This window comes from Eptatretus burgeri, chromosome 1 (genome assembly GCF_056783735.1).
Source record: "Eptatretus burgeri isolate ZD-2024b chromosome 1, Ebu_testis_v1, whole genome shotgun sequence".
In the NCBI taxonomy this organism is placed as follows: domain Eukaryota; kingdom Metazoa; phylum Chordata; class Myxini; order Myxiniformes; family Myxinidae; genus Eptatretus; species Eptatretus burgeri.
Window position 1 is genome coordinate 83,963,509 of NC_140961.1, and position 10,896 is coordinate 83,974,404.

Below are 10,896 nucleotides of genomic sequence, written 5' to 3' on the forward strand. Positions count from 1 at the left end.
CTAAGAAAAATGTGTCTAAAACGTTGGGGGCACGTCAAATACGGTATGAGTAAGTTTGGTATACGTGAGTAGAACGCTAAAGTACGCTATCATACGTCGTAGTAAGTAGAGTACGTCAAGAAATTTTAAACATGTTCAAAATTTTACGACGTACTCGGCGTATGACACACGTTCCGCATGTGATGGGGATAAGTTTTACACACGATATGTGGACGCTTACACACGTCCACAAAGGCTACTTATAAGCTACTCACAAGTCGAAACACGTCGCGGTAATGTCTTTTTTACACGAAACTTATTTCTAGCTTATGTTTGACGTGCTTTGAACCAATTCTTTACGTAGTCCCAACACACATCGACGTATGTAGACGTATTCCAATGACGTCTTCCGGTCGACAAAAAAAAAAAAATTAACGTGTTTCTAGCTTACAACTGCCATATAAAGATGTGTTCCCAGCGATTTTGGGAATTGGTATATAAAAATGGTGTTCATAAAAGGGGAACCCAACAGTGTTTTCGAGTCCTTTTTGAGTCGATGTCCATGTCAGCAGTAACAGTATCAGTATTAGTATTAGTATTCGTATTAGTATTAGTAGTAGTTTGTTCATGTTGGCAGTGGTAGGTGAGTGTGAGGGGGAGGGTGTGGGTTATGATGGATCCTCCTTCCGTCTGCATGTCCATGGGTAGGTTCATAGGCTGCCACTCAACGATTTAAATGGCTGCATCTCCACTATTGAAAGTCGACGCTTGCACTCAACAATTGGATTTTTTTTACACTCAACGACTTTTAAACGGTACCACTCAGCTATTTTCATTGTTTACAATGAACGATTTAAATTGCTGTCACTCGCCTTTGTTTTTTGACGCTGGGGTTTGGAAATTTTAATCGTTTCTATTGAACGTGCTAAATCGCTCAAACCCCACTATTGAAAGTAGACGCTTGCGCTCAACAATTGGATTTTTTTTTACACTCAACGACTTTTAAACAGTACCACTCAGCTATTTTCATTGTTTACAATGAACTATTTAAATTGCTGTCACTCACCTTTGTTTTTTGACGCTGGGGTTTGGAAATTTGAAGCGTTTCTTCTGAACGTGTTAAAACGCTCAAACTCGACTATTTTAAATAGACGCTGCCGATGGACAATTGGAATCATAGCCAAGCTAGACATCGAAGTGTGAACATCCTCGTCATGCCGAAGAAAAGTTTGAAGAATGCTGCAAATAAGTGTCCTGGCCGTGGCCGTGGACGCTGACGCAAGGACGATCCATTGTACCGACGTCTTTCAGCCTATGAGTAACTTAAAAGTAACGTCTGTCGACGTGTGGCAACGATCGCGTAATGTGCCAACAACACGTTAATCATAGGTTAGAAATAAGTTTCGGGTACGCTAAACATTACCTCGGCGTGTCTCAACTTATGATTAACTTACAAGTAGCATGTGTTGACGTCTGTCAACGATCGCAGATCGTGCATACAACTTGTGGCCAGCGTAGCGGAACGTGTGAGTCATACGCCGGTATACGTCGTGAAATTTCAAGCATGAAAAAATTTGAGAACAACCAAAAAGTACAACGTTTAAAGCCAACGTGCAACGATGTATGGCTGTGTTTTTCAGCGTGCTCTCAATGTTATCAAAACTTACCCATAACGTATTCAACGTGTGCCAGCGTTTTAGAAAAAAAATTCAAAAATCGGCATACGTTGCCTAAAACGTCAAGGTGTGACCGGGCCTTTAGACTTGTGTTTGGATTGGGGTACATTAATACAGCATGTGGAGACCACCTGGAGATGGGGAGGGGTAGAGAGTGGAAGAGGTTTGGGATGCGGTAAGTGTGAGGGAGGGGAAGGGAAAGCAGTGTGAGGGGAAGGGAAGGCAAGGCAACGTGAGGGGGAAGAGAAGGAAAAGGTGATAAAACCTCCCAAACAGCAGCATTTTCTCTTTAACCACTGTGTTCTACATAAAACTGAGTGGGAGCATTTGAAACATACGCTATTGACCTAGCAAAGACCTGCCTGCATGTGTGCATGCTTGCACATTCACCGACCTTTGCACCCCTCCGATCAGCTCACTCTGATTCTGTTTCGTACATGCTGCACTCTGGGGAAGCCCTTTTAAATTCAAAACGAAACAATCAGTCCTTCATAGTCCCCTGAACAGAGAGAGGAGTGGGGGAGAGAGAGAGGGGGGGAGAGGGGTAAGGGAGAGGGGTAGGGGAGAGAGAGGGAGAGAAGTGGGGGAGAGAGAGGGAGAGGGTTGGGGGAGAGAGAGAGAGAGAGAACAGAGAGAGAGAGAGAGAGAGAGAGAGAGAGAGAGAGAGAGAGAGAGAGAGAGAGAGAGAGAGAGAGAGAGAGAGAGAGAGAGAGAGAGAGAGAGAGAGAGAGAGAGAGAGAGAGAGAGAGAGAGAGAGAGAGAGAGAGAGAGAGACGGACGGAGAAAGGTGGGAAAAAGCATGAGTGGTAAAGGAGAGAAAGGGAGAAGGATGGAGGAGAGGGTGGGAGAGGGGTGAGGGAGAGGGAGGGAGGGGGTGGGGGAGAGGGAGAGGGAGGGAGGGGTGGGGGAGAGAGAGGGAGAGGGGTAGGAGAGAGCACAAGTGGGGTGTGAGGGAGAGGGGTGTGAGAGAGTGGGGTGTGAGAGAGAGAGGGAGAAGAGTGGGAGAGAGGGAGAGGAGTGGGAGAGAGAGAAAGAGAGGGAGAGGGGTTGGAAAGAGAGAGATGGAGAGTGGTGCGAGAGGGGAGAGGGGATGAGGTGTGAGAGAAGAGAGGGGGGATTTTGGCAGATGTAACATCCAGTTTAATGTCAATCTGAGAGACTGTGCACACAGTGATGAATCACTTTTCCTGTGAAACACTGAGGTGACAGTTTATAGCTAGGTCATGATTCAAACCCAGGCTAGACAGATTCGAGCAGGTGTGCATACCTCTCGCCTATCCTGCCATGACAGACAAATCATTGCTTTGTAACAACTGAAAACACTTTTTACTCATTGTAATCATCTAATGTATTTTGCTTTCCTAACTCCGGAGATGTGTCCACGGAAAACCGTGCTATGGTATCGCCACAGATGTTTGTAGAGATTGAAGCCTGAAGAGCACTTCAAGCAAGCACTCTAACGAGACAGTTCAATAACCTTTTAAAAACGAAGCATATAATTTTTATATGTGTATCTGTCTATGTAGAAGTGATTGGTCATATAATGAAAGAAGATCGTACAAAAAGGGGAGATGTTGAAATAAAATTCCACATTTTCATCAAGTGAGCCACCACCCGAGGGTACCGCACTACAGTGTTTAGCCCCACATTGTAGTGCGAAACACAGGCGAGTCAAGCCTGAACTTTGTCCAAGTCGATTTATATATTTCGTGACAGTGCGAATACTTTTGCCATGTATGGCCACGGCTTGGAAACTAAAAACCATGCAGCTTGTATATCACTCACCAAGTGGCTTCACACTCAAGCAAGCACTCCAATGAAATGGTTGATAAGGAACGGCTGCCTTGGCAAGCGATTAGCGATTAATCATCAAAACACCATGTACCTGAAGATGCCCGGAATATCAAGCAATGTCCGAATTGGACAAATGAACGCTTTTTTTTAGCAGTAGGAACTGCTGCTGAGGTTAATTAAGAGTTTAAATTTTGAAATATGGCCAAGATTAAGAGATTACCGAGGTTATGGCATATGCAGAAATGAAATAAAGCTACAAACACTGGCGTCTCCTGGCGTTTTATAAGTACTGCAATGTATCCAGTGATTCGTAGCTATGATGATCAGGCTTTCGATAATATGAGTGAGGAAAGTGAAGAAAATTTTTTTTTTGTTTAGAAACCATTGCAGCCTGTTCCAAGTGAAGGCATTGTTGAGCAGGCTAAAAAAAAATAAGTGAATTAAGACCACAGCAAGGCACAGTGAGGTGACCAAGGAAGAGCCTTGATAAAGGAAAATTGAATAAGGCAGTTAATTCTCTGCAAAAGGAGTGTTTAAATTCACCCAAACACCAAATTTTCACTCATGCACTCCCTTGGAGTTCCCTTGGTTTGCATGCAAAGTTTCAGCCACTAGGTTTCATGGTTTTAGAGTTATGGAGGAGACACAGACACTGACTGAGTGACACACTGACACACACTGACATTTATTTTTTGGCCTATCGATGGGATATATTAGAAAAAATAATTTTCTTTTTTTCCCTTGTGTTTTTAAAAAATGGTCAAGGCTCACAGAATAGCTCGGACACAAAACAGATCAAGACACAACATAACAAAGGGAACAGAAAGGGGAAACGCTAACAGCAGGGTGGAGGGATAAAGTGGACAGAGACAGACAAACAAGGGATACAGGTGACGATGATGGGCATGGGAAAGCGCAAAGGGTGGACAATATGGATGCATTCATTAAATTTTGGAAGGGGTGGGGAGTGGTTTAATGAGTGTAGAAAAGGTCATGGTTTTGGATGGGGATGACTTGAGATGGTAGTGAACAATTGGCCTGAATACCTGGAGGGAAGAATGAGATTGAAGATAGTGTGGAAGGTGGTGGTTCCACAGGTGGGGGAAAAAAAGAGGAATAAATGACTGGCGGTGAGCGGTGGTTCTGGATTTATGCAGTTTCACTCAGAGGGAGTTGCTGGTGGACCACGCGCGTCCTGCAGATATAGGGGCAGGGGCGACACTGGGAGGGAGAGGAGTGAGGGTGAAGCTGAGAGGAGGAAAGACGAGGTGGCAGTTGAGAGAGGGCAGGATGAGGGGAGAGCAGATGGGGGGTGGGGGGATAGTACTGACATGTAGGGGTTTGACACCGTGAATGGACATGAAGGGGAAATTTTGTATTGTGCACACAGCCTTTGCAAAATTGAAGCCTCAGGATTCCCAGACTGAATAACCTGCAACAGTCTTCCTGGGTGAGCTGTTGGTAAGAATGTTTTCGGTTGAAGGCATGAAGGAAAATTTGCCTGTAAGTGAAAAAAAGAGGCTTGATTAACTCAGCATTTCGGAGTGAGGAGGTTTTGGGAAATAAGCCTTGTCAAAGAGAAAAAGAAGAGATTTTGATGAAGAAGAAGAATAATGAATGGGTTGTTCCTGATGGAGTAATACGCAGAGTAAGAAATTTTAAGATACATTTTGGAAGCGGTTTTTTTAATGTTGTGAAGAGTTGTTAAGAAGAAATGTTTTATTCAGTTTGGGTATCTTGGGAAGAAGGGATAGGAAAATGAGTAACTAAGAAATGAGATTGGAGTTTGGATTTTTTTTCGGATGTTGTTGTTGGTTGTTGGGGGTTTTTTCCTGGTTTTTTTTCCGAGTGAAGAAGGGGAGATGTTATGTTTGAATTTTTTGAAGGAGGAAGGGAAATGGATTGAGCTGAGGGATCAGTAATAATAATAATAACTGGAATAAAAGGAGTGAAAATGAAGCAAAAAATGGAGGGGAAGCACACTTGACTATCACCAGAAGGCCTGATATAACTATTGAGACAAAATAAACGATTCAACACAGCAGGATACGGTTTGGGACAGAAAAAGTTGATGAAAAATGTGAACAGAAAAACAATAATAAAGACGAAACAGTAAAAGGCAACGTACATGGTCGGAGAGACTTAGCTTGGAAGAACTGGTCGGAGAGAGTGCCGATCAGTCATCCACATGCGCCGATCTCCAAACCCATTACTTGAGCATCAATAGCTAAGTTAGACAATTTTATTTTGGAAGCATATGTTAGAATTTACTGTCGGAATCATTTTGGAGTCATGAGTGTACGCAGCACTAAGAACAATGAAGTTCCCCATACTCTTGGTGGATCCTTGGGATACTCACAATCAATCCAGGACAGATCGCCACTCAGACACAGGATATTCGAGTAAAGATGTCAGGAATTTGTCATTTATTCAGGCTGACAGTGATAACATGCCCACACTTTGAGAAAGACACTGTGGGATCCTTCTCTTTTTTATTATTGAGAGATTTTTAGATCCTCGTGGAAGATCTCTCAGTCTAACTTACGTTGTTGTTTTTCATCTTCTTCTTGTGGACTTTTTTGTTTCACAGCCAACAGTTTTCATGGAAACTTCCTGAAACTTGGCACATATATGTAAAAATGCCCTGCGCAGACAGTAACGATTCCCGATTTTGAAAATTTCTCCAAGAAAAAAAGTTATGACGTCAAAATATCTCCGGTAATGGAAATCGCCTAAAAAATTATCTCAAACTAGGCAAGGTATTTGAATTCTGTTTGCGGGAATCGAACAGGGCATTAGCAGAGATGAATTACCGCACATACGATACATCACTATGACGTAATATCAATTTTTATGACATCATTCCTATTTTTGACATTTTTTGTTTTACAACCCAGAGTTTTCATCGGATGTTCGTGAAACTTGCCATGTATATGCAGAAAGCCTACGAGCAGGCAGTGACAATCTCCGATTTTGGAAATTCTTCCAAGAAAAAAAGTTGACATCATAATATCACCGCTAATGGAAATCGCCGATACCATTATTTCTGAAACAAGGCAAGCTGTTTGAATTTTGTTTGCGGGAATCAAGCTGGGCATTAGCACAGATCATTTATCGCATACCTGATACATCACAATGGCGTCATATTCGTTTTTATGACGTCATCATTAAGAGGACGAGGATCTCAGCTCATTTGAGCTTGTTAATAACTAATAACGCTTACTTAACAACATTCAGAATTCAGAGCAGATATGGATTGCCTAAATAAATAAGTTAATAAACAAAGAAATAAGTAAATAGTATAAAATAGAATATAAATGATCATAGAATAAAGTTGTGCTGCACAGCATGATACACACTAAAATGGGAAATTCCCATTTTTAAGCTGACAAGATTCCAACAACTGTTTCGATGGATCACAAGAAACCTTTAATGAATGGAGATAAAGGTCTGAACAGAAAATAACATGAAGAAGACATAACTAGTTCACACTTTATTTGAATATTATTCCCCCCAAAAAGGTGAAAAATCACTTTTTTGTCTCCTTTTAACCTCAATAAAAACAGCTGGGGTGCACTATTCCGTCGATGTACAGAAACAAATGAAGAACCAGTCTTGCTAGTGAAAGTTAGAGTTCATCTGCATCAGTGGACTTGTTGGCATGAACACCCAGTGTTGGCAGAGAAGTTCTCCGGCTTAATTCCCTTCCGATGGACGATGCAGCAATGTCCGCCTGTATATGAAACACCACGGTGACCGTTTATAGCAGGGTCAAGATTGGAATCCAGGCTAGACAGCTCAAAAGCATACAGTAGTGATAAATTATTTTAAAGCTCTGGTGATGCATTTATATATAAGGTGTTCAATTTGTCCCATTTTTAACAGATTCATTTTCATTTGTGTAACATGTTGTAGTGGTGTTCATCAAGACAGGTGGCCAATGCAGTTTATGTATGCCAATGGATGAAATAAACAGGACATTGATTGAGGTATGTTAACTGCCATGGGAAGAAAGGAGCTCGTATGTTTGGGCATTAACCCTTCGAGCCTGAAACCGGTTGTGCCCCAACAAAGCTTTAACACCCGAAACGTCAGCTTCTCCTTGCTTCCCACTGCGGTGAGTATACATCAATCAACGTCCCGTTGATTTCATTCATTGTTCAACCTGTCCGCTGATGCAATTTTACACTAACCTGCACTAGCAGGACTAGTTTTTCATTTGTTTATGTGCACCAACCGAATTGCACGTCACTAGCTGTTTTTGTTCAGGTTAAAAGGAAAAATAAGCAATTTTCACTCTTTCTTTGGGGGGGGGGGAGGGGAATAATATTCAAATAAACGATGAACTAGTTCTGTGTTCTTATTTTCCAATTATTAAAGGTTTCTTGCGATCCATCAAAACAATTGTTTTAATATTGACAGCTTAAAATTGGGATTTCCCATTTTAATGTGTATCAGATTCATTCATTTTCATGTGTATCAGATGATGGTTTAGGTTTACACTGAATTTATCATTAACAGAGGTCAATGTGTATCAGACTGTGCAGCACAACTTTATTCGATGATCATTTATATTATATTTTATTTACTTATTTATTTCTGTATTGTTGTTTGTTTATTAATTTATTTCGGTAATGCTTACCTGCTATGAGTTTTGAATGGTGGTAAGATGGAGTGAGCCAAACAAGTACATTTTAGTGGAAGCTTTGTTAGTAATTAAAAATCTCTCAGTAATAAATAAAAAAAAAGAGAAGGACTTGTTGCCAATCGTGAAACTGAATTTGAAGGTAACGCTTGTACTTCTTTATCATCCACTGGTCCTAGTTATTGACAATTGGAAAGACTATGAGGCAAACTGTGATATCGTAGATTAGTCATGTACTCGTATGGATAAAATTGATCAAACTGTAGAAGTTGATTAAACCATCCACTTGAAATTAATTATTATATTTTAAACAACCAAAGTTACCATGACTTTCATTTATAAAACTGGACTCCAATATAATACAGCATTGTCGCATACGGACTCCCGTGGAACGGCACAAAGATTTGGAAAGGTCGAATGTCAGGAAACCGATTGACCAGAAATCAAATGCCACTCTCCAAGCACGTTGGACTCCCGAAGATGAACCGGGCGATTTAGGAAGCGATATTCACGTTAATCCGATAATTACTGCAATCGTTATGTCTCGGATCAGGTTACGGGGAATTTTGCACACGCCAGCCAGGCAAAGGTGTAAACTGACGCTTGTGTCTGTCAGATTAACACCAATTTACCCACACATGGATGAACGGGAGTGAGTCAGATGAGGTGGAATTGAAACACATAAAAAAACATATTTGTTCAGACAAAAGAAGTAATGGAGGGGTTGAGCCCAAAATTAGCAAAGAAATAAATCCCAAAGACAACATGCTTAATCTAATCCCCTCCCTCCCACTTTTGCCGAATCTTTAAGTCTTATCACTCACAATCATACAGACAACACAAAGGAAAGGTTAGATATGATGATGGAGTGGTGTAAATGGGTAAGGCCTTCACTTTGACTCATAGCGCCATAGGCTAGTTATGGTCCGATGTGCAGGCGAGCATTTCCACACTCATAACTGGCCCGAGGTGGGTTGCTAGGGCATAGGAAGCGCAGTCTCGGAGGTTCGGGATCCAGGCATTGTTGCTCCCTTCATGGACCAGAGCACGGCTGGCCTCTGAGCATGCCTGCAGTTGTTCACTGTACGTGGTAACCATACTGGCCCAGAAGTCTGAGCTATCTCATGTTCCAGGCTGAATAGCTTGCTGAAAGACGTCCGCTAAATCCCTTGATAAATAACTGTTGTGTCGCTTTGGGCCGTCTAATCAACAGGACTCCTCTCCCTCATTGACTGGTTATGTCTGAAAGGGTCCAAGTTTGAATCCCATTGGCCACTTGTTCCAAATGGCACATGCACACATCTCGGTCTTCCTCTCCAAGACCATTGTTTCTGATAAGTTTCATCACCATTCAAAGGTCACGGGACATACCATGGATGGGGAACCAATGGGTGACCAATGACAGAGGGTTTTGATGAAGGGGAGGGGGGGTGAAGATAACTGGAGGGGGAAAAACTTTCTCCACAATCGTCCCTGACAATTCCGACTCACACGAGTACAAAACCACTTATTTATATATGTATATCTAATGACATTACGATGATCGATCATAGACATTTTAACTCTCCTGTTCCCCCCTGGGCCATTTTCTTAACAATATTTTAATGAGAACAGCACTCAGGAGAGGGCAAACATCTGCCAGGCTGAACAGATTACGTTTTGTATCTCACTGATAGGCCAGATCTGCATCCGACCTGAACGAAAATCTAAATGGCTTGGTCTTGTCACCTACCCAACTCATCCAACAAGTTTTGTCATTATTTGTCCACAACATTTTGAAATATCATGCAATACAGCATATCGTTTTTGGCTCCTCTCAATGGTGAAGAATAGCACTATTACACTGAATGTATCAGGAAGCAACAGGTCAAAATGCACAGAGAGGGAGGACACATCAACAGCAGAGCAGAAGGCCAAGTCAGGGGGAGGTGGACATACAATGGGTGTGGGGAGGAATGGGGGGCAGGAGAGGATGCATGGGGTGGACAAGATTGATACAGAAGGAAACTCTCATGAGGGAAAACTGGAAATTTGTGAGTAGGAGGGGTGGGTTAACAAGGGTAGAAAAGATTATGGTTTAGGATTGGGGATGATATGAGATGGTGTTGAACAGCTGTGTTGAAGACCTGAAGAACGAGATTGATGGCGATGTGGAAGTTGGTTCCATAGGTTGGACAAAAGAGGAACAAAAGGGTGGAAGTGAACAGTGATCCTGGATTTAGGTCGTTTCACCAGAAGGGGTTGATGGTAAACCGTGTGAGCCCTGCAATGACCTGGGGGGGGGGGGACAAAGCATGGATAGAGCAGAGGGGGCAAGACCAGAAAGGAGGCATACAAAGGCACAGAGGCCACCAACCTGTCTGTGATAGTGAAGTGATAGGCCCATAGACTCAGCTTCATCACAGGAGATTCAAGTCATCTTAAAGACCTTGGTTTCCATGGCATCAAGCTGAGTAAGATGTGAGGCAGGAGAGCCAACCCAGAGGGGAGAGCAGTACACCATCAGCCTGTGGATGAAAGCCTTGTAGGTGGATAACAGTTCAGGTGTGCCAAGGAAGGACTTTGTATGACAGAGGATGCCCAGTCAGTAGCTGGCTTTGGAGGACAACTTTGAAATGTGGTTTGTCCAAGAAAGTTCATGGCTGATAGTTTGATTTGTTTTTCAAGGTCTGAAGAGAGGAAAGAGGCTGCAGCCTGTCTGTCCGAAGGATGCGGGATGTCACGGCACAGGTTGGAGTCATCAGAAAATAGATAACGAGGATTTTCCAGAGAGTCCGAGAGGTAATGGGTGAAGATCACGAA

At 42.5% G+C, this 10,896-nt stretch overlaps 1 protein-coding gene across 2 annotated transcripts in view; it reads left to right on the top strand.

Moving 5' to 3' along the window:
* Positions 1 to 10,896, top strand: part of LOC147034873 (dual specificity protein phosphatase 8-like) — a 100,893-nt gene that overhangs the window by 24,781 nt on the left and 65,216 nt on the right. The window lies entirely within an intron of this gene.